This window comes from Carcharhinus amblyrhynchos, chromosome 34 (assembly GCF_965287045.1).
Source record: "Carcharhinus amblyrhynchos chromosome 34, sCarAmb.v2.hapA, whole genome shotgun sequence".
Taxonomy (NCBI): Eukaryota; Metazoa; Chordata; class Chondrichthyes; order Carcharhiniformes; family Carcharhinidae; genus Carcharhinus; species Carcharhinus amblyrhynchos.
The window spans coordinates 6,769,839-6,796,501 of NC_137357.1; the positions used below are offsets into that span (position 1 = coordinate 6,769,839).

The 26,663-nt window shown below is 51.5% G+C and overlaps 1 pseudogene across 1 annotated transcript; it reads right to left on the reverse strand.

Moving 5' to 3' along the window:
* Positions 1-692: 692 nt before the first annotated feature.
* LOC145361260 (uncharacterized) lies at positions 693-25,285 on the reverse strand (annotated as a pseudogene). Its single transcript, XR_013889821.1, has 8 exons — positions 25,063-25,285; positions 23,262-23,369; positions 10,103-10,669; positions 6,747-7,067; positions 5,244-5,740; positions 4,454-4,588; positions 3,697-3,752; positions 693-696 (listed from the first exon to the last, which is right to left on the reverse strand). The product of XR_013889821.1 is annotated as an uncharacterized LOC145361260 (transcript).
* Positions 25,286-26,663: the final 1,378 nt, after the last annotated feature.

A 26,663-nucleotide genomic window follows, 5' to 3' on the forward strand; every position in this document is an offset into this window, starting at 1 on the left:
CCCTGACACGAAGGAGCAATTTAGCATGGCCAATCCACTTAACCCGCACATCTTTGGACTGTGGGAGGAAACTGGAGCACCCGGAGGAATCCTACGCAGGGGGAGAACGTGCAAACTCCGCAGTCACCAAACTGGGAATCGACCTGCGTTCCTGGCGGTGAGGTAGAAGTGTTAACCACTGTGCCACCAATCTTATAGTACTGTTGCTCTGTCATTGCCTTCAGCCCTACAGCTACCCTAGGTTTTATTAATAGGGGCATAAGATACAAGAACAAGGAGGTGATATTGAATTTGGATAGAATATTGATTGCGCCTCAGCTGGGGCACTGTATCCAGTTCTGGGCACCAGACTTGAGAAAGGATGTGAAGGTGTTAGAGGGAATGCAGAAGATTCACCAGAATGGTGCCAGGGATGGGGGATTGGAGAAGTGGACTGTTCTCCTTGGCGAAGAGAAGGTTGAGAGATTGATTAGAGGTGTTCAAAATCATAAGGGGTCTGGACAGAGTGGATACTATTCCCACTTGGGGTAAGATTGAGAACTCGAGGGCATCAATCTCAGGTCATGGGTCAAAGGGAATGGCAACATGAAGTGTGTCCTGGTCACACACCTCGTGTTGAGGATGTGGAATGCGCTGCTTGGCATTGTGGAGGAGGGAGATTCAATCAAGGTGTTGAAGAGGAAATTGGATTGTTATCTGAAAAGGAAGGAGATGCAGTTCTAAGAGAACAAGAGAGGCAGTGAGCTGTGCTCATTGGAAAGTGGGGTTGAACACTCATCTGTGCTCCCATAATCCAGGAAATCTGTTTCTCCCCTCCAGCTGTCGGGATTATCCCCCTTCACCTCAACATTGATACAAATGTCTTTAACCCTCTCCTCCTGGAAAACAGGCCTCTGGGCAAACTTCCTTTCATCCACATCTCTCCATGTGGGAAAAGTCCCGGGATTGGGGAGTGATCGGACAGTCCTTTCGGGAAAGACTCTGTCAGGCTGGAAGGGTCAAATGGCCTCCTTCTACTTTGCAAGACTCTGGGATTAATAATCCACAGATGACGGTGAAACCATTGTCAGAAAAAACCCCATCTGGTCAGGGAAGGAATGAGAGCAACATTACTGTGGATGCTGGAATCTGAAACCCAAAGAGAAAATGCTGGAAAAATCTCAGCAGGTCTGGCAGCATCTGTGAGGAGAGAAAAGAGCTGATGTTTCGAGTCCAGATGACCCTTTGACAAAGCAATGATCCCAAAGGATCACCTACTCCAAACATCAGCTCTTTTGTCTCCTCACAGATGCTGCCAGACCTGCTGAGATTTTTCCAGCATTTTCTCTTTGGTTCGGGAAGAACATCTGCCGTTATTACCTGGTCTGGCTTACATGCTGTTTGTGGGAGCTTGCTATGTACAATTTTTTTTATTTCAGGGGAGGCGATGGCCCAGTGGTATTATCGCCAGACCATTAATTCAAAAAACTCAGCCAATGTTTTGAGGTCGGGGTTCGAATCCTGCCCTGGTGGATGGTTCAATCTGAATTCACTCTGGAATCAAGAATTTACTGACGACCGCAAAATGAATTGACAGAAAAACACATCTGGTTTCTTCTCAGGAAGGAAATCTGCCGTCCTTACCCAGTCTGGCCTACACGTGACTCTAGAGCCACAGCAATGGGATTGACTCTCAACTGTCCTCCAAGGGCAACTAGGATGGCCAATAAATGCTGGGCCCAGCCAGTGATGCCCATGTCCCATGAATGAATAATTTTAAAGAAACCCCTTGGGTTTCTCGTTGCTAAGTAATCAGACAGGGCAGAATGGAACACAAGCAGACATTTTATTGCACAAATCGGGAGAGGAAGACAAGCGTACTTTTCAAGACTCTGAGTACATTACAAGGGTCGGGTAATAAACAGCGGCACACAGCTAACGTACAACTCAGCCAATCTCACAAAGAAGCAGTGGCGCCTTTTTTATTTTAACTCTGATATCAAAGATAATATTTTCATCAAAAAAATTAAATTTTTAAGAAACACTTGAATCGCCTCTGTCCAGGCAAGCGAGAGAACGCCCACTCACACACGTCCCCCCCTCCCCCCCCCCCCCCCCCCCACCACCACTGCGTGACCAAGGAACTGACCGATTATAATACCTGAGATCGTTACACAAGAGAACGAGGGGGGGAACAAAGGGACGAAGGGATTTTTGACCGCGGTGCTGGAACACTTCAACTCGGAATGTGAGAATTAAGGTCCGTGCCCCCGCTCCTGTGTGTGTGTGCGTGCGTGCGCCGACAGATTGAGATTGCTTCTCCCTTCAGGCACCGACCCCCACCCCCCCCCCCCCCCCACCCCCTCCCGGCCAGTGCTGTGTTCCAATTCAACTTTACCCTTCCAACTCTTAACAAAATATAAAATGTTCCATCATGCATATAGAATATAGCTATTTATATATAAAAAACCGCCTGGTGTATCCAAAGGACAACAAGACATTTCACACAAGACTACCCTCACCTCCCCCCCAACTTCATTGATAAGTGGAGGCTCCAGCAAACTTCACATCCATTCCAGTCACCAGAAGGATGGGGGGGGGGGGGGTGAGGATGAGGGTGAGGGGGGTCTTGCTACGCAGGCTGAGACCGAGGGGGGGGGGGCAAGGAGCAGGGTGGAGAGAATTGAAAGTGCTCTGAGAATCCGTGGCGAGGACACTCACGCTCGGTATTCCCGAGACGAGAGCTGTACACAGACCCCCTCTATTCTGGGGGTGGGTCTGTCACTGATCCACAAACCATGCGTACAAGTGCATCCTTTTTTATAAATACTCGTATTTTCAACTGGCTGGTGGAGTAGAGGGGGTGGGGAATGATGGTGGTGGTGGTGGTGGTGGTAGAGATACATAGAGCAGGATGTTCTGGCCCTGTTCGTCCCAAAGCTGGAAAATCCTACGCCAGGTCAGCACACCTTTACGTGGTCCGTGTCCCACCCTCTCCGATTCCTGTGGGTTTGTTCGGGGTGAGGGGGAACGAGAGGAGGAGCCACATCTCTGAATATTTCATTGTCAGTTCTACTGCTCTGGTTGTGGAGTTCAGTTTGCATCCATTCTTCATCTTACCATCTCCCTGCTGTCAAAGCAAGACGGTGCTCTCTCTCTCTCTCTCTCTGACCCTGCTGTTCTGGACCTGTCATGCAGAACCACCTCCCCCTCCCCACCCCCAAGCACCGGGAGAAGGTGCACACTGAGTTGCACCTCAGCTCAGCCTAGCTTTCTCCCTGCCTGGTTCCCCACTCATAGGGCGACGGGGGAGACTAATCGAAACACCAAGACAAAGGAGTGTTCCTGACATATCGACAAACAAGATTGGAATGAGAATGTTACACGACTGATTTGTTCAGGCTGGTTCCTGGTACGCTCTGCAGCGCTGTGTGTGTGTGTGTGTGTGTGTGTGTGTGTGTGTGTGTGTGGGGGGGGGGGGGGGGGGGGGGGGGGAGCAGACACTGCCAATCTCAAGACCTGTGAGGAGGGGTGCTGGGGACGGGGGGGAAATCAGGCTGGTCGCAAAAAAGGAACAAGTCGGAGCAACAGAAACCGGCAGAGTGAACGGCTCCCTCCGTTCTACTGGCCAGTGACTGCAGCTTAAGAACTGTCTGAACCCCAGTGTCAAGTGAAGGAGTGGCGGCGAGCTGTGATACTCCCCCCTGTCCCACTTACCTCAAGCGGAGGGCAGCAGAGTTGAGTATAAGTTCCACCGTCACTTTGTCCCACTGCTGCCAGAGATGGAGAGAGAGAATAAAGCGGCCTTGGCTTGCGGCTTCACTTCAGTCTGCCCCCTCTCACACAGGCAGCACTCACCCTGTAAATCTTTAATAGGGATAGTGGGGGGACTGGCCGGGCCAACGTTCACAGCACCTTGCTAGCTCTCTCCAGCCAGATCCACACACGTCAACTTGTGTGTGGGGGGGAGGTCAGGGAGAAGGAGAAATGACAGAACCAATGCTTTAAAAGAAATAATTAAATCTCTTGCGGAGTCTGACACGCGTCCTTAAAGCAGCCTTTCAGAGTCATCAGTGAACAGAACGTACAATAACTCCGGATGGGAGGAGGGCCAGTGGTCTGGTCGAGACCTCTGACGATCTGGTGGTACTTGCTGTGCTTGGTGCAAGAAGGCCAGCACTGAGCCCTGGCCACCGCCTGTGCGCCCCCAGCCATCTGTGATTGTCCCCACGGCCAGCACTGGTGAACCAACGTCCCGGCCAACCCAGATCATCTGCACAGTGATCTTACAGCTGGTCGTTTATTGAATCCAACTCCAATGCAACAAAGAGGGGTGTGAAGGTCAGGCCAGTGGCTAACGAGAAACGCAATACTCACAACTGCTGTGCAGGCCGGACAGGGTGTGTGTGTGTGGGGAGGGGGCGAACGGTGTACCCATCAGCCAGTCCACATCTGAAGCACTGTTGCTCCAAACCCAGCCCCGTCTCCGCAGCTGCTGCCTGCCATTCCAGCGGTCGCTTCCTTCCCCCTCCGCGTTCCCCATGTCGCCGGACAGACCCGGCCGGCTCAACCTTCCCAGCGGTTTGCTGCTTGCGTCCGGATCCGGCAGCTGGAGGAGGAGGATGGGGGGGGGCAGTGGAATGCTGTGGAATGTCGCGGGGTGAGGAGGGGGGAGGCTGGCCCCACGGCGAGCAAACAGCACAGGTTTGGCCTCTGCAGCGCCGGGTTTGGTCACCGTATCGTCTTTCCGAATGGGGCCTCGTCGTCAGTCACCCCTCGGGCACTGCGTCCGCTTCCGCACAGCGAAACCTTTTAAGGGAGGGATGCAACAGAAGGCTTAATCGGTCCGTCGCCCCGCACAAAGACGTACGAGATTTGCCTCGAAGAGAAACCCGGTCGCACCTTGTTCCGACGCTCACCGTTCGAGTGACACTTGCTCCTCAATGGAGAGATTTCTGTCTGAGCGCGCTGCCTTCGTTTCTCGTGTGTGCACGCGCGCGAGTGGGGTTTTCGTTTTGCCTCACCGGTACGTGTCCCATTTCTCCACAGAATTTCCCCGGTAACGGCACCCCTGCCCCCCCCCCCCCCACTCTTTCCAGCCCCGCTTGTCCAGTTCCGCTAATCCGTGTCCCCCTCCCTGGTGAATCGGTCAGGTTGTGGAAAATTCCGACGTCCCACACAGTGACTGGCCGGCACGGTCTCTCTCTCTGTGTGCGCCTGCCTGCCCGTGCCCCCCCCCCCCCGCCCCCCACTCCTCCCTCTACTTCCGCCATGCTCTCCAGTTTGTCCAGCACCCCCTGGATTTTGTGCACCGGCTTCCTTACGGGCCTGCCGGATGTGCTCCTGACCGTTGGTTTCCACCGAGTCCGCCTCCAGCAGCTGCTTGGTGAGCAGTTCCTCCAGCAGCCGGTAGGTCTTGTCCCCCCGCTTGCCGTCGAAGCGGTTCACCTCCGCCTCCAGCTGCTGCACGTGGCCCAGGACGCGCTCCACCTTGACGTGGCCGGGGTGGCCGGAGGCCTCGGCCTGCTCCAGGCCGTTGTCGGCCGGCGGGGCGGCCTTCTCCCGGGCTGTCTTGGCCTCCGGGCGGGTCTTGTACACCGTGGCGGGGCGCTGTACTCCACCCTCTGTCCGTGGGACGGGACGGCCAGCGGGTCCGGAGTCTGGGCCGGGGTGTAGCCGGCGGGCTGCTGGTCGCTCCCTGGGTAGCTGGCGGTGCTGAGGCGGGACCGCAGATCCTGGTGATTCAGGGATACGAGAGCTCCTGGAGGACAGAGAGAGAGGGGGAGAGGGGAACTGTTTAAACAGGGGCAGTCCGTTCACTGGCAACAACCAAATCAATCTAATTAATCCCATGAGTTTCGGGGTGGGGACAACACGGAGAAACAGTCTACCGTGCGCGCAACTGCTTCTAATAACAGCAAGGGCAGGCGATGGACTCGTGGTACTGACATCCAGGATAATGGTGGCACAGTGGCTACCACTGCTGCCTCACAGTGCCAGGGACCCAGGTTCGATTCCTGTCTGTGTGGAGCCTGCATGCTCTCCCCATGTCTGCGGGGTTTCCTCCGGCTGCTCCGGTTTCCTCCCACAGTCTGAAGATGTGTCACTTAAACGTACTGACCACGCTCAAACGCCCTTTAGTAACCAAACATCTACAGGTTAGGTGGATTGGTCATGCTAAAGCACCCTTAGTGTCAGGGGGGTTAACTAGGGTAAAGATGTGGGATTACGGGAATGTGGTCAATGCAGACTCGATAGGCCGAATGGTCTTCCTCTGCAGGAGGAATTTCTTCAGCCAGAGAGTGGTGAATCTGTGGCACAGCAGAAGGCTGTGGAGGCCGGGTCACTGAGTGTCTTTAAGACAGAGATAGATCGGTTCTTGGTTAATAAGGGGATCAGGGGAAAAGGCAGGAGAATGGGGATGAGAGAAGTATCAGCCACAATTGAATGGCGGAGCAGACTCGATGGGCCGAGTGGCCTAATTCTGCTCCTATTCCTTGTGGCTTTAAAACATCATAGACGTTGGTGAGATGGGCCCATCTCACCAGCAAGCTGCCCCCATTGTAGGAAGATATTCCATGTGAGCCGGGGGAGGGGGGAATCCCACCTGGAGTCTGACTCTCAGAAATTTTACACTCTCTGCCCTGTTTGGAAATTTTGGAGCGGCGAATGCAGGATGAACGACCTCTGGCACTGCTGACAGGGATGGGACAGCTTTCCGAGGGGAGTTTCCGTCGCGCCCGCCCGCCCACCCTGCATGCTCTTACCTTCTGCTCGTACACAGACGCTGACGGACTGCGCCTCTGCCACCCTGGCGTTGGCACAACGCTGCCCCCGAACGGCGGCATGCCATGAGGGAACTGCTCCGCTGACGACGGCAGTCCTGTGGCTCGGGCCTGGGCCCACAGGTCGTGGGGCGGCGGAGGCAGCGAGGGCGCTGGAGCTGAGGGCGACCAGGGCTGAGCTTGTGGCCGGGTGCAGGCTGGTGCTGAGGAGGGTAGACGGACTGTTGAGGTGCCGAGTCCGGGCTTCTGAAGTGGTACTGCGGGGGTGGTCACAGGGTACTGGTGCTGTTGTTCGTACACCTCCTGTTCAGCGTGGAAAGAAATACAGACCGTCTCAGCGGAAGGTGAATGAGCAGCAAGACCTGAACATCGTCAGAAACCCAGGGCTTCAATCAGAGCACAAAGCAACACAGCAACAGGCCCTTCGGCCCATCAAGCCTGCACCGATACGCAGTTTCTATCCCTCTACTTCCTCCCTTGATGCCTCTTAAATATTGCTAATGTTCCACATCTCCTCTGGCAGCACGTTCCAGGCACCCACCACTCTCTGCATGAAAAAATCCCCCGCACATCTCCCTTAAACTTTCCCCCCTTTCACCTTGAACCCTGTGCCCCCTTGTAATTGACACTTCCACCCTGGGGGAAAAGCCTCTGACTCTCCACCCTATCTGTGCCCCTCATCATTTTGTAGACCTCTCCCAGGTCTCCCCTCAACCTCTGTCTTTCCAGTGAAAACAATCCCAGTTTATCCAGTCTCTCCTCCATAGCCAACACCCTGGCGAACCTTCTGTGCACCCTCTCCAAAGCATCCACGTCCTTCTGGTTAAATGTGACGAACTGCACCTCAATCAAAATCACCCCCATGTTCAAGGGCCAAGTCTTCAGTTACTCTGAAACTCCCTCCTCTTAAGCCTTGCTGTCCTCATAGAATCCCCACAGCGCAGGAGGCGGCCATTCGGCCCATCGAGTCTACACCGACCACCACCCCACCCATGCCCGATCCCCATGCATTTCCCTAGCTGGTCCCCCCCTGTCTCTAAGGGCAATTTAGCATGGCCAATCCATCTAACCCGTGCAACTTTGGAGTGTGGGAGGAAACCGGAAGACTTGGAGGAAACCCCCACACGCGTACACGGGGAGAACGTGCAAACTCTGCACAGACAGTGACCCGAGGCAGGTCCCTGGCACTCTGAAGTAGCTGTGCTAACCACTGTGCCACCCTAAATCCATACCCTCTGGTAACCCATCCTATTATGAAGGGGAGCAATTTCTCCGTGCCTCTTCTGTTCAGCCCCTTTGTGATGTTGAACATCTCTATCCAATCTCCTCTTAGCCACTCCAAGGAGAACAGTCCCAACCTCTCCAATCTGTCCTCGGAACTCAGCCCCTCATCCCTGGAACCACTACATAGAAAATAGGAGCAGGAGTAGGCTGTTTGGCCCTTCGAGCCACTTCTGCCATTCATTATGATCATGCTGACCATTCAACTCAATATCCTGAACCCCCTCCACTCCCAATATCCTTTGATCCCCTTCACCCCAAGTGCAATATCCAACAGCTTCTCGAAAACACAACATTTTGGTCTCAACTCCTTTCTGTGGGAGTGAATTCCACACATTCACCACCCTCTGGGTGAAGAAATTTCTCCTCCCCTCAGTTCTAAAAGGTTTATCCCTTATCCTCAAACTATGACCCCCTAGTTCTGGACTCCCCCACCATCGGGAACATTCTTTCTGAATCTGCCCTGTCTAACCCTGTTAGAATTTTATAAGTTTCCGTAAGATCCCCCTCACTCTTCTAAACTCCAGTGAATTTAATCCCAACCCACTCAATCTCTCCTCATATGACAGACCTGCCATCCCAGGTATCAATTCAGTAAACCAATTCTCGTGATCCGATGATAAAGGCAAACTAAAGTGAAGTAAAGTTTATTTATCAGTATCACAGTAAGCTTATATTAACACTGCAATGACATTACTGTGAAAATCCCCTAGTCGCCACACTCCGGTACCTGTTTGGATATATTGAGCATGGCCAACGAACCTAACCCAGCATGCCTTTTGGACTGTGGGAGGAGACACGGGGAGAACGTGCAAACTCCACAGTAACCCAGGCCGGGAATCGAACCTGGGTCCCTGGTGTCGTGAGGCTAACCCACTGTGCCACCTGTACTTGCAGATTGTTGGAATCCGAAACAAAAACTGGAAATGCTGGAAAATCTCAGCAGGTCTGGTAGCATCTATGGGGAGAGAATGGAGTCAATGTTTCAAGTCCGCATGACCCTTCCTCAGGGCTCACAGCATCTGTGGAGCTCTGAGGAAGGGTCATCCAGACTTGAAATGTTGGCTCAATTCTGTCTCCACATATGCTGTCAGACCCGCTGAGATTTTCCAGCATTTTCTGCTCTTGTCCAGAGAACCTTTTCTGCACTTCAAGTGTAGCACTTAGAACTGGACACAATTCATACTGTGGTTCATTAATTACTGCCCAAGACTGCAAGAAATTACAAAGGGTCATGAACATAGCCCAATCCATCACACAAACCAGCCTCCCATCCACTGACTCTGTCTACACTTCCTGCAGTTTCAGGAAAAGCAGCCAGCATCATCAAGGACCCCACACATTCTCTCTTCCACCTTCTTCTGTTGGGAAAAGGGTAAAAAAGTCTAAGGTCACGTACCAACCGACTCAAGAGCAGCTTCTTCCCTGATGCTGTCAGGCTTTTGAATGGACCTACCTTGCATGAAGTTGATCTTTCTCGACACCCTAGCTATGACTGTAACACTACACTCTGCACTCTCTCCTTTCCTTCTCTATGAAGGTTGAGTTTTGTTTCTTGCGCGCTATACAAACAAATTTGTTTGTCAGTTGCTTTCTGTGGGAGTGAATTCCACACATTCACCACCCTCTGGGTGAAGAAATTTCTCATCAACTCAGTCCTAAAAGGTTTACCCCTTATCCTCAAACTATGACCCCCTAGTTCTGGACTCCCCCACCATCGGGAACATTCTTTCTGAATCTGCCCTGTCTAACCCTGTTAGAATTTTATAAGTTTCCGTAAGATCCCCCTCACTATTCTAAACTCCAGTGAATTTAATTTGTTTGTATAGCATGCAAGAAACAAAACTTTTCACTGTATCCCAATACATGACAATAATAAATCAAGTCACATGCTCCCTCAGTGTACCCGAACAGGTGCCGGAGTGTGGTGGCTTGGGGATTTTCACAGTAACTTCATTGCGGTGTTAATGTAAGCCGACACTCATCAATAAGCTTTCAGCTTTAATCACCTTTTTCAGCCTCTCACCACACTGAAGTTCAGGGGCGCCCAGACTTACCCTCTGTCCTTGAGCTGGGTACGCTGGGTGAGCTGGCGTCTGGGCCCGGGATGGCAGCCCCTGGGTGGGGGGCCCAGTCTGACAGTGGGCCCACTGAGCCGGGGTAACGTGCCCATTGCTGGGGGGCCGGGACAGGCTGCTTTGCTGCGAGGGCTGCTGCAGATAGGGCGGCTGGTTCTGGGAGTGCTGCTGCTGCCTTTGGGGGTACGCCGGTTGCTGCGGTGGGTGGGGGTACGTTAGCTGCTGCTGTGACGCCTGGGGGTAGGCTGGCTGCTGCTGTGACGCCTGGGGGTAGGCTGGCTGCTGCTGTGACGCCTGGGGGTACGCTGCTTGCTGCTGTGTCGCCTGGGGGTACGCCGGCTGCTGCTGTGACACCTGGGGGTACGCCGGCTGCTGCTGTGACACCTGGGGGTACGCCGGCTGCTGCTGCTGAGGTGACTGGACCGTTTCGCTCGCGGCGCTCTCGGGTGAGAGGCTCTCGCTTGCTCCGCGGGGATACCAAGTGTTCCCTGGGATTCGACCTGGCGACGAGGCTCTCGCAGAGGGGAAAACACCGTTGACAAGACCCTGCAAACACAGTGCAGACAGATTAATAGAGGAAATGTGCCATCGACCTTTGTAGCATTGTGTCAACGATTTCGCCCAGGTAAAATAGATAAGGTAACACTCCCGCCCCCCATCACCGGCTCTCACTTTCAGGCAGACGTAGACATGAGGCTCCCTCTTTCTCCCCCACCCCTCCCGGAGCAGCTCCCTCCCCCACTCGCAGTGCTGTGGCCTTACCGAGTTCCAGCCCAGTGACACAACAGCAGCAGTCAGTCAGTCAGTCAGTCACTCAGCAGTTGTGAGGTCACCACAGCAGCTGGACAGCAAGCTGCCTTTAAACATGTCCCACCCCTGCTACCCTCCACCCACACCCATACACACACACGGGAAGAGTCCAGATCCAGTGGGAAATGGGCAGGATCAGGGAATAGGAGAGTGGGATTCAGAAAACAAGCAGGACGCGGGGAGTCGGTGGGGGGGGGGAAAGAGAGAGAGAAAGGCAGGAGAATGAGATGAGATGAGATGCCCAAAGCGTCAGAGGGTCCTGGGGAAGAGGGGATCGGCTGTGAGGCTCAGGAGTGTTACAGACAGGGACATCTGGCCGTGAGCCTGGCTTCAGAGGCCTCACCTGTTTAAGGGGGGGGGGGGTGCCTGCCCGCTGCCAAACCATTTCCCCAAGGGTGCCAGCCAATCGCCTCTGTTGGCCTGAGTCAACACTTCCAGCAGAGTCAAACACAATGAGATCCCAACATTCCCACACCCCAGTGAACAAGGCCAGTCACCCCAGAGTATCTTACAGAGGAGGGATGGGATTCAAAACTGGATGGCACCACGGGATCCAAGAGGAATGTGTCAAAGTGGAGCAAGCAATTTTGTGGTGGTGGTGGTGGTGGTGGTGGTGGTGTGCAGGCCAGTAGCTGGAAGTACAACTGACCACACTAACAGACAGGCAGTGAGGGCCACGGGCACAGTTCAGAGCAGCAACAAGGGTGATGAGGCCACGTTAACATCATCGAATCCCTACAGTGCAGAAAGAGGCCATTCGGCCCATCGAGTCTGCACCGACCACAATTCCACCCAGGCCCTATCCCCATAACCCCACGTATTTACCCTAGCTAATCCCCCTGACACGAAGGGGCAATTCGGCACGGCCAATCCACCTAACCCACACATCTTTAGACACGAGAGGGTAATTTAGCATGGCCGATCCCCCGAACCTGCACGTCTTCAGAGTGCGGGAGGAAATCGGAGCAGCCGGAGGAAACCCACCCACGCAGTCACGGGGAGAACGTGCAGACTCCACACAGACAGTCGACCGAGCTGGGAATTAAATCTGGGTCCCTGGCACTGTGAGGCTGCCTTGCTAACCACTGTGCCACCCTATAAAGTTAGTGAGGTGTCAGTAGGCACAGGGATTAAGGCAGGGTGGGTGGGCGTCAGGCAGAGGCAGGGGCTCGAGCAGGGAAGACAGAGATGCAATCAAACTGGTTCAAGGATAAAGGAAAGATGAGGGGAGGTGGCGTGTGAGATGGGACGATGTCAGACTTTACAGCGCTTAGATTCCACAGTCAGCAAAAATTTAATCCCTCAATTTGGGGTCTCGTGTTTTTTCATTTGTTCATGGTATGTGGGAGTCGCTGTCTGGGCCAACATTTATTGCCCATCCCTGAAGGCATTGAAGAGTTATTCATATTGCTGTGACTCAGGAGTCACATGTCGGCCAGACCGGGCAAGGGCGGCAGATTTCCTTCCTTAAGGACATTGGTGAACCAGGTGGGTTTTTCCGACAATTCTAAGAACTAGGAGCAGGAGTCGGCCATCTGGCCCCTCGAGCCTGCTCCGCCATTCAATAAGATCATGGCTGATCTTTTTGTGGACTCAGCTCCACTTACCCACCCGCTCACCGTAACCCTTAATTCCTTTACTGTTCAAACACTTATCTATCCTTGCCTTAAAAACATTCAATGAGGTAGCCTCAACTGCTTCACTGGGCAGGGAGTTCCACAGATTCACAACCCTTTGTGTGAAGAAGTTCCTCCTCAACTCAGTCCTAAATCTGCTCCCCCTTATTTTGAGGCTATGCCCCCTAGTTCGCCAGTGGAAACAACTTCCCTGCTTCTATCTTATCTAATCCTTTCATAATCTTATATGTTTCTGTGAGATCTCCCCTCATTCTTCTGAATTCCAATGAGCATACTCAGTCTCTCCTCATAAGTCAACCCTCTCAACTCCGGAATCAACCTAGTGAATCTCCTCTGCACCCCCTCCAGTGCCAGTGTATCCTTTCTCAAGTAAGGAGACCAAAACTGTACACAGTACTCCAGGTGTGGCCTCACCAGCACCTTATACAGCTGCAATACAAATTCCATCCTTCCATCAGCAATGGTTTCATGGTCATCAGTAGATTCTTAATTCCAGATATTTTATATTGAATTCAAATTTCACCATCTACTGTGGTAGGATGCGAACCTGGGTTCCCAGATGAGTGGCCAGAACCTCTGGGTGGCAAGTCCACAATAATGCCATTGATTCACCATCTCCCCTCGATGTACAACATTACCAGTGAAGTGGCTGAGGGACTTAATTGGGGCATTCTGGGAGAAGTCGGACCAGCAACATCTACCAAGTGGGAAACAAAAGATCTGGTGTCAGGGCCTCGAGAGTTGTAATATCAGGATGACTCCCTGTGCCACGTGCTATTGAGGTTAGGAAGAAGAAGATAGTGCAGCTCAACACATGGCTAAACAGCTGGCGTAGGAGGGAGGGTTTCAAACACTTGGACCACTGGGGTCTCTTCCGGGGCAGGCGGGGCCTGTACAAGAAGGATGGTGCATCTAAACTGGAAGGGCACGAATATCCTGGCCGGGAGGGTTGTTTGTGTCACACGGGAGGGTTGAAACTAGTTTCGGGGGCGGTGGTGGTGAAGGAGACACCCAAAGCCAAGGCGAATTAGCTGACGGGGGAACCAGACAATAGGGCCAATAAGACTCACGGAAAGAGCAGGCAGGCTGGGGTTGCTAATCAGAGAGGGTCTGGTGGACTGAAGTGCATTTGTTTCAGTGTGAGAAGTGCAACAGGTAAGGCAGATAAACTTAGAGCTTGGATTAATACTAGGAACGATGATGTTACCATTACAGAGGTTAAGGGAAGGACAGGATTAGCAGCTTAAAATTTCACAATACAAATGTTTCAGGTGGAATCGAGGGGGATGTAAAGGGGTGGGGGAAGTTGGATTAGTAGTTAAGAAGAATGTCACAGGTGTATTGCGGGAGGACACACTGGAGAGCTCATACAGCAAGACAATATGGGTAGAGCTGAGGAATAGGAAGGGTGTATTCACACTGTGGTGGGTTTATTATAGGCCACCCAACTGCTTGCGGGAGATAGGGACACAAATACGTAGGCAGATTTTGGCAAAGTGTAGAAGTAACAGGGTTGTTGTGGTGCGAGATTTTAACTTTCCCTACATTGATTGGGACTCACTTAGTGCCAGGGGTGTGGAGGGGCCAGAGTTTGTAAGGAGCATCCAGGAGGGCTTCTTGAAACAGGACACAGATATTTCAACGAGGGAAGGGGCCATACTGGACCTGGTATTGGGGAATGAGCCCAACCAGGATACTTCAGTCGGGCACAGAAAAGATTTGCCAGGATGTTGCCTGGCATGGAGGGTATTAGCTACGAGAGGAGGCTGGGTAAACTTGGTTTGTTCTAACTGGAACAACGAAGGTTGAGGGGGACCTGATAGAAGACTACAAGATTGTGAGAGGCATGGACAGAATGGATAGTCAGAAGCTTTTTCCCCCACGGTGGAAGAGTTAATTACTAGGGGGCACAGGTTTAAAGGAGAGGTACGAGGCAGGTTTTTTTTTTACACAGAGGGTGGTGGGTGACTGGAACTCAGTGCTGGGGGAGGTAGCAGAAGCAGATACGGTAGTGAGTTTTAAGGGGCGTCTGGACAAATACATAAATAGGATGGGAATAGAGGGATATGGTCCACGGAAGAGGAGGGGGTTTTAGTTAAGTCGGGCAGCATGGTCAGTGCAAGCTTGGAGGGCCTGAAATTTTGTTTGTTCTTTATTCGGGCTCAATCCAACTGAGCAAGATGATCACACTGTGTCACCTACAGTCAGATAGCACACCGGGACAGGCTGATCACAATGTGTCACCTACAGTGCAAGTCAGATAGCACACTGTAACAGGCTGATCACAATGTGTCAGCTACAGTCAGGTAGCACACCAGAGCAGGCTGATCACACTGTGTCACCTACAGTGCAAGGAATCAGATTACAAACCAGAACAGGCTGATCACACTGTGTTACCTACAGCACGAGTCAGATAGCACAATGATAGCAGATACAGTGCAAGTAGTCAGATAGCACAATGGAACAGGCTGATCACACTGTTACCTACAGTGCGAGTAGTCAGATAGCACACTGGAACAGGCTGATCGCAGACCCCCTGTAACCTACAGCCAGACACCGGAATGCTGAAATTGGTTAAGCCATTCGAAGCGCTTGACCTCTCACTGTCAGCAACATCCTGAGTACAAGTTGGAGTTGATGAACTTGTAGTTTGGCTGGAGACTGCCCTGCAACGTCACAGCGAGTGATTCATCACTTCTGGGCAATCGAGCTCCAGATGATTCATGGACTCTGAGTAGCAGCAAAGGTCGTGTTAGTCACCAGCCAACTGCAGTCACACAGGTTCCACCCTGTCATCATTGCAGACAGTGCTCCAACACTGCCCCGGGGAAAGGAGTGTCTGCCTCCGAACTGATACATGTGCAACAACACCAAGTCACTGGGGATCAACAAGCTGACAGGGCAAGTGTGGGTAGGGGAAAAGGACAGCACATTTCTCCGCTTTGACCCGGGCAGCATAGTGGTCGCTGCTTGTACTGCAGCACATTGCTGTCCAAACTCAACCAGAAACACGGCAATGGAGAAACACCAAGCTGGCACACGGATCAAACACATGCTTGCTGCAGTGTCTGCCATTGAGTGCTCAGTTCACCCAGCAGATCATAGAATTCCTTTAGTGGATAAGGAGGCCATTCAGCCTGCACCAACTACAATCCCACCCATTGCCATCAAACCATTTATTTATCCTGCTAATCCCCCCTATGGGGCAATTTAGCATGGCCAATCCATCTAACCTGCACATCTTTGGACACTAAGGGGCAATTTAGCATGGCCAATCCATCTAACCTGCACATCTTTGGACACTAAGAGACAATTTAGCATGGCCAATCTACCTAACCGACACAAATTTGGACTGAGGGAGAAAACTGGAGAACTCGGAGGAAACCCACACAAACAAGAGGAGAATGTGCAAACTCCACACGGACAGTGACTGAAGCCGGGAATTGAAACTGGGTCCCTGGCGCTGTGAGGTAGCAGTGCTAACCACCGTGGCACCTCCAATCCAAAAGGGAGCTGGGGAAAATAACACTCAGCTCAGTGACTCAGAGTCCCCCACGCTGAACTGGATTTCTACACATGTCAGCAACATCTAGATAAGGAGAATGGTCTCCAGACTGCTCCTGGCTCCCATCAATATCACTGCTATTCCATCATTACACTGGGACAAAAAGAGAGAGAGAGGTGAGTGGGTTGTCAGGGAGGGTGGGGGGGTCAGGGAAAGACAGAGTGGGAGAGACAGAGTGGGAGACACAGATAAAGCAAGTATAACCTCGGGCGGACTGCAATGTGTTTAACCACTGTTTGTTGTCTGTTCAATTCTCCTCCCCACTGATATCCATCAGGCAGCAAATGGATAATGAACCAGAGTGCGATTCAAACAACCCCTCAGGGAGTGAAGGACACACAGAGCGCTGGGGAAAAATATTCTCTAACAATCGCAGGCTGTGCCAGCTTTGCTATCTGTATGTGATCACAAGACCCTGTTCAGAGTCTGAACTCGCAATTCCAGTCTCAGTTTCACTGGGACATGGGAATCATCTGGAGTACTTCAATTTCGCACACTTGGAGTGTCACCTCAAGATTAAACAGAAAAACAAGGAGTGGCACTTTGAAGACATGGCCCACGTTAACCCAGTGTCACCCGCATTGATAGAGCGCCTTTTAGAACGCTAACAATCCAAATTCCTGGACGGAGATCAACTCAGAGGCTTGTGGAAAAATGGATGTCGGGACACAAAGGAGGCAACCAGAACCCTGGCTGTGGAGGGAAAGGAGATGGACACATTAGGATTTAAGGAGGAGAGTGTAGAGATGTGGGGGTTGAGCTGGCTGGAGGATGGCGAGCGGAAATGTTTGGGGAATGGTGGTGGCGAGAAAGAGAGGGCCAAGGACATTGGCAAGTGACAGGCTGTGTTGGGAACAGAGGTCAGCACGGTTCAAGAGGTCAGTGGGTGCTCTTTGGAACATAGAGCATTACAGCACAGCACACGCCCTCGATGTTGTGGTGAGTTATGTCCCAACCCAAGATCAAGCTATCTCATTCCCTATCATTCTGGTTTACTCCATGTGCCGATCCAATAACCACTTGCAAGTTCCTCAAGTGTCCGACTCCACTATCACAGCAGGCCGTCCATTCCACACCCCAGCCACTCTCTGAGTAAAGAACCTACCTCGGACATCCCTCTTATATCTCCCACCATGAACCTTATAGTTATGCCCCCTAGTAACAGCTACATCCACCCGAGAAAATAGCCTCTGCACGTCCACTCTATTTATCTCCCTCATCATCTTATAAACTTCTATTAAGTTGCCTCTCATCCTCCTCCGCTCTGAAGAGAAAAGCCCCAGCTCCCTCAACCTTTCCTCATAAGACCTACCCTCCAAACCAGGCAGCATCCTGGTAAATCTCCTCTGCACTCTCTCCAGTGCTTCTACATCCTTCTTATAGTGATGTGACCAGAACTGGACACAATATTCCAAATGTGGTCTCACCAAGGTCCTGTATCGTTGCAGCATAACCCATGGCTCTTAAACTCAAACCCCCTATTAGTAAATGCTAACACACTATAAGCCTTCTTCACGGCTCTATCCACTTGAGCGACAACCTTCAGAGATCTGTGGGTATGAACCCCAAGATCTCTGGGTTCCTCCACATTCCTCAGAACCTCGCTGTTGACCCTGTAATCCAAATTAAAGTTTGTCCTACCAAAATGAATCACCTCGCACTTATCAGGGTTAAACTCCATCTGCCACTTTTCTGCCCAGCTCTGCATCCTATCAATGTCTCTTTGCAGCCTGCAAGAGCCCTCCACCTCATCCACTACTCCACCAATCTTGGTGTCATCAGCAAATTTACTAACCCACCCTTCAGCCCCCTCTTCCAAGTCATTGATAAAAATCACAAATAGCGGAGGACCCAGCACTGACCTCTGTGATAAAGCGCTGGTAACTGGCTCCAATCTGAAAATTTTCCTTCCACCACCACTCTGTCTTCTATGACACAGCCAGTTACTTATCCAATCGGTCAAATTTCCTTCTATCCCATACCTCCTTATTTTCTTCATGAGTCCATCATGGGGAACCTTATCAAAGACCTTACTAAACTCCATGCATATGATACCAACTGCTCTAACTTCATCTACACACTTAGTTACCTCCTCAAAGAATTCAATCAAATTTGTGAGGCAAGACTTACCCCTCACAAATCCGTGCTGACGATCCAGATGAAGCTGCATCTTTCCAAATGGTCATAAATCCTATTCCTCAGGACCTTTTCTATTAACTTACCAACCACCGAAGTAAGACTAACTGGCCTATGATTACCAGGGTCATTCCTATTTCCTTTCTTGAAGACAGGAACAACATTCACCACTCTCCAGTCCTCTGGCACAATCCCCGTGGACAACAAGGACCCAAAGATCAAAGCTAAAGCCTCCGCAATCTTATCCTTTGCCTCCCTAAGTATCCTAGGATGTATCCCATCTGGCCCAGGGGACTTATCGACCTTCAGGTTTTTCAAAATTGCTAATACATCTCCCCTCAGAACATCTACCTCCTCCATTCTATCAGTCCGTATCACACACTCATCCTCAAAAACACGGTCCCTCTCCTTCGTGAGCACTGAAGAAAAGTATTCATTCAACGCCTCACCTATCTCTTCTGGCTCCATGCACAAGTTCCCACTACTTTCCTTGACAGGCCCTAACCTCACCCTGGTCATTCTTTTATTTCTTACATAAAAGAGTAAAAAGCCTTGGGGTTTTCCTTTATCTGACCCGTCAAGAGCTTCTCATGCCCCCCTCCTAGCTCTCCTAAGCCCTTTCGTTACTTCATTCCTTGCTACCTTGTAACCCTCAAGCAACCCAACTGAACCTCATCTTCTCATCCTTACATACGCTTCCTTTTCCCTCTTGACAAGACATTCAACCTCTTTTGTGAACCATGGTTCCCTCACTCGGCCATTTCCTCCCTGCCTGACAGGGACATACGTATCAACGACACAAGCTCCACTTTTCATTTGTGCCCATACCTGACAGTTTCTGTTCCCATCTTATGCTCCCCAATTCTTGCCTAATCGCATTATAATTACCCCTGCCCCAATTATAAACCTTGCCCTGCCGTGTGACCCTACCCCTCTCCATTGCAATAATGAAAGACACCGAATTGTGGTCACTATCTCCAAAATGCTCTCCCACAAACAAATCTATCACTTGGCCCGGTTCATTACCTGTACCAAGTCCAATATGGCCCCACCTCTTGTTGGCTTATCCACATACTACATCAGGAAACCCTCCTGCACACATTGTACAAGAACTGCCCTATCTGAACTATTCGACCGATAAAAGTTCCAATCAATATTTGGAAAATTAAAGTCACCCATGATAACTACCCTGTGACCTCCACACCTACCCATAATCTGCTTTGCCATTTCCTCCTCCACATCTGTTACTATTTGGGGGCCTATAGAAAACTCCTAACAATATGACCGCTCCTTTCCTATTTCTAACTTCAGCCCATATTACCTCAGTAGGCAGATCCCCCTCAACACATCTTTCAGCGGCTATTAAACTATCCTTGATTAACAATGGCACTCCTCCATCTCTTTTACCACCTTCCCTACTCTTACTGAAACATCTATACCCTGCAACTGCCAACAACCATTCCTCTCCCTGTTCTAACCAGGACTCCTTAATGGCGACAATATCATAGTCCCATCAAGTCGAAATAGGGCAAGGAACAGGTCTCAGCATCTAACTGTGGAGCGGATGTTTCCACTAGTGGGAAAAACTAGAACCAGGAGGCACACCCTCAGGTGAAAGGGACGATCCTTTAAAACAGAGATGAGGAGGGATTTCTTCAGCCAGAGAATGGTGAATCTGTGGAACTCTTTGCCGCAGAAGGCTGTGGAGGCCGGGTCATTGAGGGACTTTAAGATAGAGACAGGTAGGTTCTTGATTAATAAGGGGATCAGGGAAAAAGGCAGGAGAATGGAGATGAGAAAAGTATGAGTCATGTTTGAATGGCAGAGCAGACTCGATGGGCTGAGTGGCCTAATTCTGCCCCTATGCCTTACAGAACATGGAGACTGTTAGCGGAGAAGGATGCAACTGGTTAGCCAGGCTACATAGATTGCAGCCTCTTGTGAAGGAAATGGCCCAAGTTTGACTGCCAAAGGGCCAATTTACTGCCCTCACCCATTATTAATGGGCAGCACAGTGGGATAGCACTGCTGCCTCATAGTGCCAGGGACACGGGTTCAATTCCCAACTTGGGTCACTGTCTGTGTGGAGTCTACACATTCTCCCCACATCTGCGTGGGTTTCCTCTGGGTGCTCCGGTTTCCTCCCACAGTCCAAAGATGTACGGGTTCAGTTGATTGGCCATGCTAAAATTGCCCCTCAATGTCAGAGTGGGTAAAATACTTGGAATTGTGGGGATTGGGCCTAGGTGGGATTGTTGTTGATGCAGACTTGATGGGCTGAATGGCCTCCTCCTGGAAGGATTCTATGATTTGCGTGTAAATGGCCTGTTTGGCATGGAAATAGCACCTTTGATAATCAGCTGCACCCCTCCAAACCCCCTGGCCATTTGGAAAAATAAGCAGCTTTGCACATTAATTTTTATTATTCATTCATGGGGTATGGGCGTCGCTGGCTGGACCAGCATTTATTGTCCATCCCCAGTTGCCCTTGGAGGGCAGTTGAGATTCAACCACATTGCTGTGGGTCTGGAGTCACATGTAGGCCAGACTGGGTAAGGACGGCAGATTTCCTCCCCTAAAGGGACATTAGTGAACCAGATGGGTTTTTTCAACAATGGTTTAATGGTCATCAGGATTCTTAATCCCAGCGTGTTTAAAACTGAATTCAAATTCTACCATGTGCCGCGGTGGGATTCGAACCTGGGTCCCCAGAACATTAGCTGAGTAGATCTGGAATGGATAAAAATGTAGCGTTCCATCCAGCCTTCATTTTTAGCCATCGATGGGATTATCCATGTTTTTACTATAGAATCATAGAAACCCTATCGTGCAGAAAGAGGCCATTTGGCCCATCAAGTCTGCACCAACCACAATCCCACCCAGGCCCCACCCCCATATCCTCCCACCAATCCCTCTAACCTACGCATCTCAGGACACTAAGGGGCAATTTAAGCATAGCCAACCAACCTAACCCACACATCTTTGGACTGTGGGAGGAAACCACAGCACCCAGAGGAAACCCATGCAGACACGAGGACAATGTACAAACTCCGGGAATTGAACCCAGGTCCCTGAAGCTGTGAAGTAGCAGTGCTAACCACTGTGCTGCTGTGATGCCCCCAGTTTTCTCCTCTGTCACCATGTCCTGTGTATTATCTATCTCCGTGGTAAAGTCAAATGCAAAGTATTCATTTAATACCTCAGCTTCTACTCCCATTCACTGATGGGATCTGGGCATGGCGAGCTGGGGCCAGTATTTATTGCCTTTCCCTAACTGCCCTCCATTTTACAGCATTTGCACGTCATTGCTGTGGCTCTGGAGTCACATGTAGGCCAGAACGGGTAAGGAAGGCAGACTTCCTTCCCGAAAGGACAACAGTGAACCAGATGGGTTTTTCCCGACACTGGTTTCATGGTCTTCAGTAGATTCTCAATCCTTGATTTTTTTAATTGAATTCAAATTCCACCATCTGCCGTGGAGGGATTCGAAACCGAGTCCCCAGAACATGAGCTGAGTTTCTGGATTTGTAGTCTGGCGATAATACCACAAGGCCATAGCCTTCCCGAACAGCCAACTAAATAAGCTGCAGCAAGTCAGGGCCAACTCTCAATGTATCTTCGACATTCCTGTATCATCAGTCACCCTCTCAAGCTCAGAACAGTTCAAACTGTGGTGTCTCCTTCCGGCAGGCTGCAAATTGTTGTTGGAGATTTTGACTTAATAACTCCTAACGTTCTCAGGCTCTTGACCCCAACTCTCTTTCTGACCTGGTTTGAGTTAAATTCACCTGGTTCCCCTCTCCATCGATCCGTCCATTACTTCGCCATTCTTGACTTCTCATTATTACTCTTATTCACCAAGGTCCCAGTTACTCTGCTGCTCCCAGCACACTCAACACTTCCAGCAGGTTAAAGCATAAAGCAAACTGGCCTCCTGTGTGAGGGCTGTTGAGCACACGGGGCAGAGTCAGTTGCCCCATCCTCAGTAAAATCCAGGCCAACACTTTGGTCAGATCACTACTGGAATCTCACATACCTCATGTTTCTCACAAGGGATATGTTTAGAATTCAGATCTAAATTGATAACGGAGCACAGGGTAGGTATTCATTTTAGACTCAGTGTTTGCTTTAAACTAAGCTAATGCATTTGTGTTTACTTAGGATACCTCTGATTGTCATAATAGAGTTTTGATTATGTTGATTGACAGGGACAGTGATGGCAGGAGCTAAGCTTGTATGGAGAACACAGTTTCTCTTTCATTTTTAAAAGAAGCAGTTTCTGCCTGGTTCTAAAAGAAGCAAGATGTTTCTCTCTGGAGGGGTGTCTGAAAGCTCCACAACTGGCAACACAAGTCTGAACAAGTAAGCCTATGTTTTGCGAATTAATTTTAAAAAGGAGGTTTACGAGGAACATTTCTTTGAAATGGAGCTCACGGAGATTCGTGAACAGTTAAGAACTGTATCTTGTCATGTTCAAGTATCATTCAAACGTTAAAGATTAGGCTAATTCATTTGTTGTTGTTAAACTGTGCTGTTAAGTAAAGTTGGTTTTGATAAAAGCTTCCCAGTGTGTCAGCAGAATAACGCTTGGAGTGAAACATTGGCTGGAATTTTACCATCCCGCCTGCCACAGGAGTTGGAGTGGGTGAGGGGCGGAGCATGGAAAGGTCTGTTGACTTTGGACAGGATTTTACAGTTTTGGAACGAGTGAGGCCATAAAATCCTGCCCTATATATCCTCCCATAAATGCCAAAGGGTCAAATTGTTGGGGTGGAATCTGATTTAATATACTTTGGGGTTTCTGATCTGATAACCGAATACTGGGATGAGTTTGATCTCAGGTACATGGTTTGATTTCTACCTTTCCATCTCATATTGTTCTGAATTAACCATTGAAACCCCTCGATTCAATCCCAGACTCAACGATTGGCTATGTTTAAACCTCCTGGGGGATGGGGGAGGTTGGAATAAAAGACGAAAAGTTCCTTACTTGCGGAGATATTTGATGGTCCAGCATTTGAGGATAGTTACTCGGATATGGAGTCTGGGGTCCAGTGGGATACCAGTAATTGGAGCCGTATCCTGGAAAAGGCAGTTCCTGGAAAAGGAAAGAAAGGTAATAAAGTCTGCAAAGTTCATCACCTTCCAGGAAATCAACATAAAAAGAAGTATAAGAATGGAGCAAGGTGGCCATTTCAGAAACAACACTCCAAATTAAATCCACTGAGGTGTTTATTCACCTGACACTTAACTTGGAAGACAGGATCAGGAGGGGGCCATTCAGCCCTTCAAGCCTGTTCGGCCATTCATTACTGTCATGGCTGATCATCCAACTCAATAGCCTAATCCTGCTTTCTCCCCATAACCTTGGATCCCATTCGCCCCAAGTGCTATATCCAGCCGCCTCTTGAATGTATATTCAATGTTTCGGCAGTGTTCCTGTGGGAATGAATTCCACAGGTTCACCGGGTGAAGAAACGTCTCCTCACCTCCGTCCTGAATGGTCTCCCCTGAATCCTCAGACTGTGACCCCTGGCTCTGGATTCCCCTACCATCGGGAACATCCTTCCTGCATCTACCCTGTCCATTCCTATTAGAATTTTATAAGTCTCTATGAGATCCCCCCCCCTTATTCGTCTGAACTCCAGCAGAAACAATCCTAACCTGGTCAACCTCTCCCCGTGCATCAGTCCCACTCCCCGGAATCAGCCTGGTAAACCTTTGCTGCACTCCCTTGAGAACAAGAACATCCTTCCTCAGAAAAAGAGACTAAAACCACACGCAACAGAGTTGAATCAGAGAGTGGTTACAGCCCCTTCTGAAAGCCTGGAATGAATCTGCCTTCACCACACTTGGCAGCACATTCCAGATCTTAACCACTCCTGGCGTGGAACGCTTTCTCCTCATGTGGCCTCTGCTTCATCTTCCCCCACGCCCCCCACCACTGGTAGCACAGGGCGGAGAGTTTAGAAACTCCTGTCCATGCAGTCTAAAAGCTGTGCCCCCCCCGCGGTGACACAGGCTGACCGCGTGCTATTTGTGAGGCTGTTCATAGAATCAGAGAAATCCGCACAGTGCAGGAAGCCATTTGGCCCATCGAGTCTGCACCGACCACAATCCCACCCAGGTCCTATCTCTATAAGCCTCGCTATTTTACCCGAGCTAGTCCCCCTGACACCGAAAGGGGCAATTTAGCACGGCCAATCGCCCTAACCCACACATCTCTGGACACTACGGGACAATTTATGTCGAACACCTTCTTGACTACCTTCTCCACCTGCGTGGCCACTTTCAGTAACCCGTGTACCTGGACAGCCAGATCCCTCTGCCTATCAATACTATTAAGGGTTCTGCCATTTACTGTACATTTTGTATCTTCATTAGACCTTTCAAAATGCATTATCTCATATTTGTCTGGACTAAACGGGGGGCGTGGAAACACCCAGCATCAATGGCAACGGGGGGGGGGGGGGGGAACACCCATCATCAATGGCAATGGGGGGACAGCACCCAGGGTCTATGGCATTGGACTAGTGTCCAGCATCAATATCAACGGGATAGTGCCCAGCATCAATGGCAATGGGTGAGTAGCATTACCTTTAAGACTGAACAAAACTGGGCCGATTACTTTGTGACGAGCATGCGCAATGGTGATGGTGCCCCTGCCCTTTAAGGCGCCCGCCCGCCGCTCCAGCCCCGGCCTCGCTCTGCCGCCGCTCCCCGGCTCCAGCCCCGCACCGCCCCGCCGCCAGGCTACCCTTTCCCCGCCGTCCCCCTCTGCCCACTCTCACCTGCTTGTGGAGGCCGCTGCGGAGCCTCGGGTCGTCCCAGGTGGTGGTGCCGGTGTTGTGATCGATGTAGTAGGGCCAGCCGCTGTGAGGGTCCCGCTTCATCTCCCAGCCCCGGGGCAGGGTGTGCAGTGCGCCCGGGGCCTCGGCCGCCATGCTCAGCTCGACTCGGCTCCCTCTCCCTCACTCCACTCACTCAGGGCTGGGCTGGGGGGGGAGGGGCTCCGCGCGCCGCTCGCTCCGTCAGTCAGTCAGGGGGAGGGGCTGTGCAGAGGGGCGGAGCCCGGCTGAGCTGCGCGCGCCGCTCGCTCCTGTCTGTCACGCTGGGGAAAGGGGATGGGACTGCGCACTCCGTCAGCCGCTCTCTCTGTCAGGCTGGGGGAGGGGCTGTGCAGGGGGCGGAGCCTGGCAGGGCTGCACGCACCACTCACTCTTGTCAGTCCGTCAGCCGGGGAGGCGGGGCCTGGATGGGCTGCGCGCGCCGCTCGTTCCTGTCTGTCAAGCTGGGGAAAGGCGGGGGCAGCAGGGGGCGAGGGGCCGAGCTGGGCTTTTCTGTGTCAGGCCAGGGGTGGGGCGGGGGGGGAGGGGTTGCGCTGGGGCGTCAGCGCCTGGATGGGCTGCGCGCGCAGCTCGTTCCCGTCAGTCAGTCAGGCTGGGGGCGGGGCAGTTCAGGGGGCGGAGCTTGGCTGGGCTGGGCTGCGCGCGCCGCTTGGTCTCAGGCAATCAGTCAGACTGGGGGGCGGGCTGGAGGCGGAGCCTGTCTCACTTTCAATTTGGCCAGGCCGGGGAGGGGGCGGGGAAGGACAGTATAGGGGCGGGGCCACCCTTTCGTTGTCAGTCTGGCTGGGGGCGGGACTCTGGTCTGGGGGCGGAGCTTGAGGCGGGAGGCGGGGCACACTCCAGGGTCTTCCGCTCACCGCCCAGTCTTGCTGCTGATCGACAACCACACCCGCCAATCAGACTGCAGAACCACCAGCACCAAGAGCCAATCATAGATTGCGGTTGAGGGGGGAACCCGCCCCGCGAGAGGCAAAGGAGAGCTGTCAATCAAAGTGAGAACACGCCCACTGCCTGTCACTCAAACCTCTTCACTCAATTCCCTGTCCCTCAATCCCTGTCACTCACACTCACTCATTCCCTGTCCCTCAACCCTGTCACTCAAACCTCTTCACTCAATTCCCTGTCCCTCAATCCTTGTCACTCACACTCAATCATTCCCTGTCCCTCAATCCCTGTCACTCACACTCACTCAGTCCCTGTCCCTCAATCCCTGTCACTCACACTCACTCAGTCCCTGTCCCTCAATCCCTGTCACTCACACTCACTCAGTCCCTGTCCCTCAATCCCTGTCACACTCACTCATTCCCTGTCCCTCAATCCCTGTCACTCACACTCACTCATTCCCTGTCCCTCAATCCCTGTCACTCACACTCACTCAGTCCCTGTCCCTCAATTCTTGTCACTCACACTCACTCAGTCCCTGTCCCTCAATCCCTGTCACTCACACTCACTCAGTCCCTGTCCCTCAATCCCTGTCACTCACACTCACTCAGTCCCTGTCCCTCAATCCCTGTCACTCACACTCAGTCCCTGTCCCTCAATCC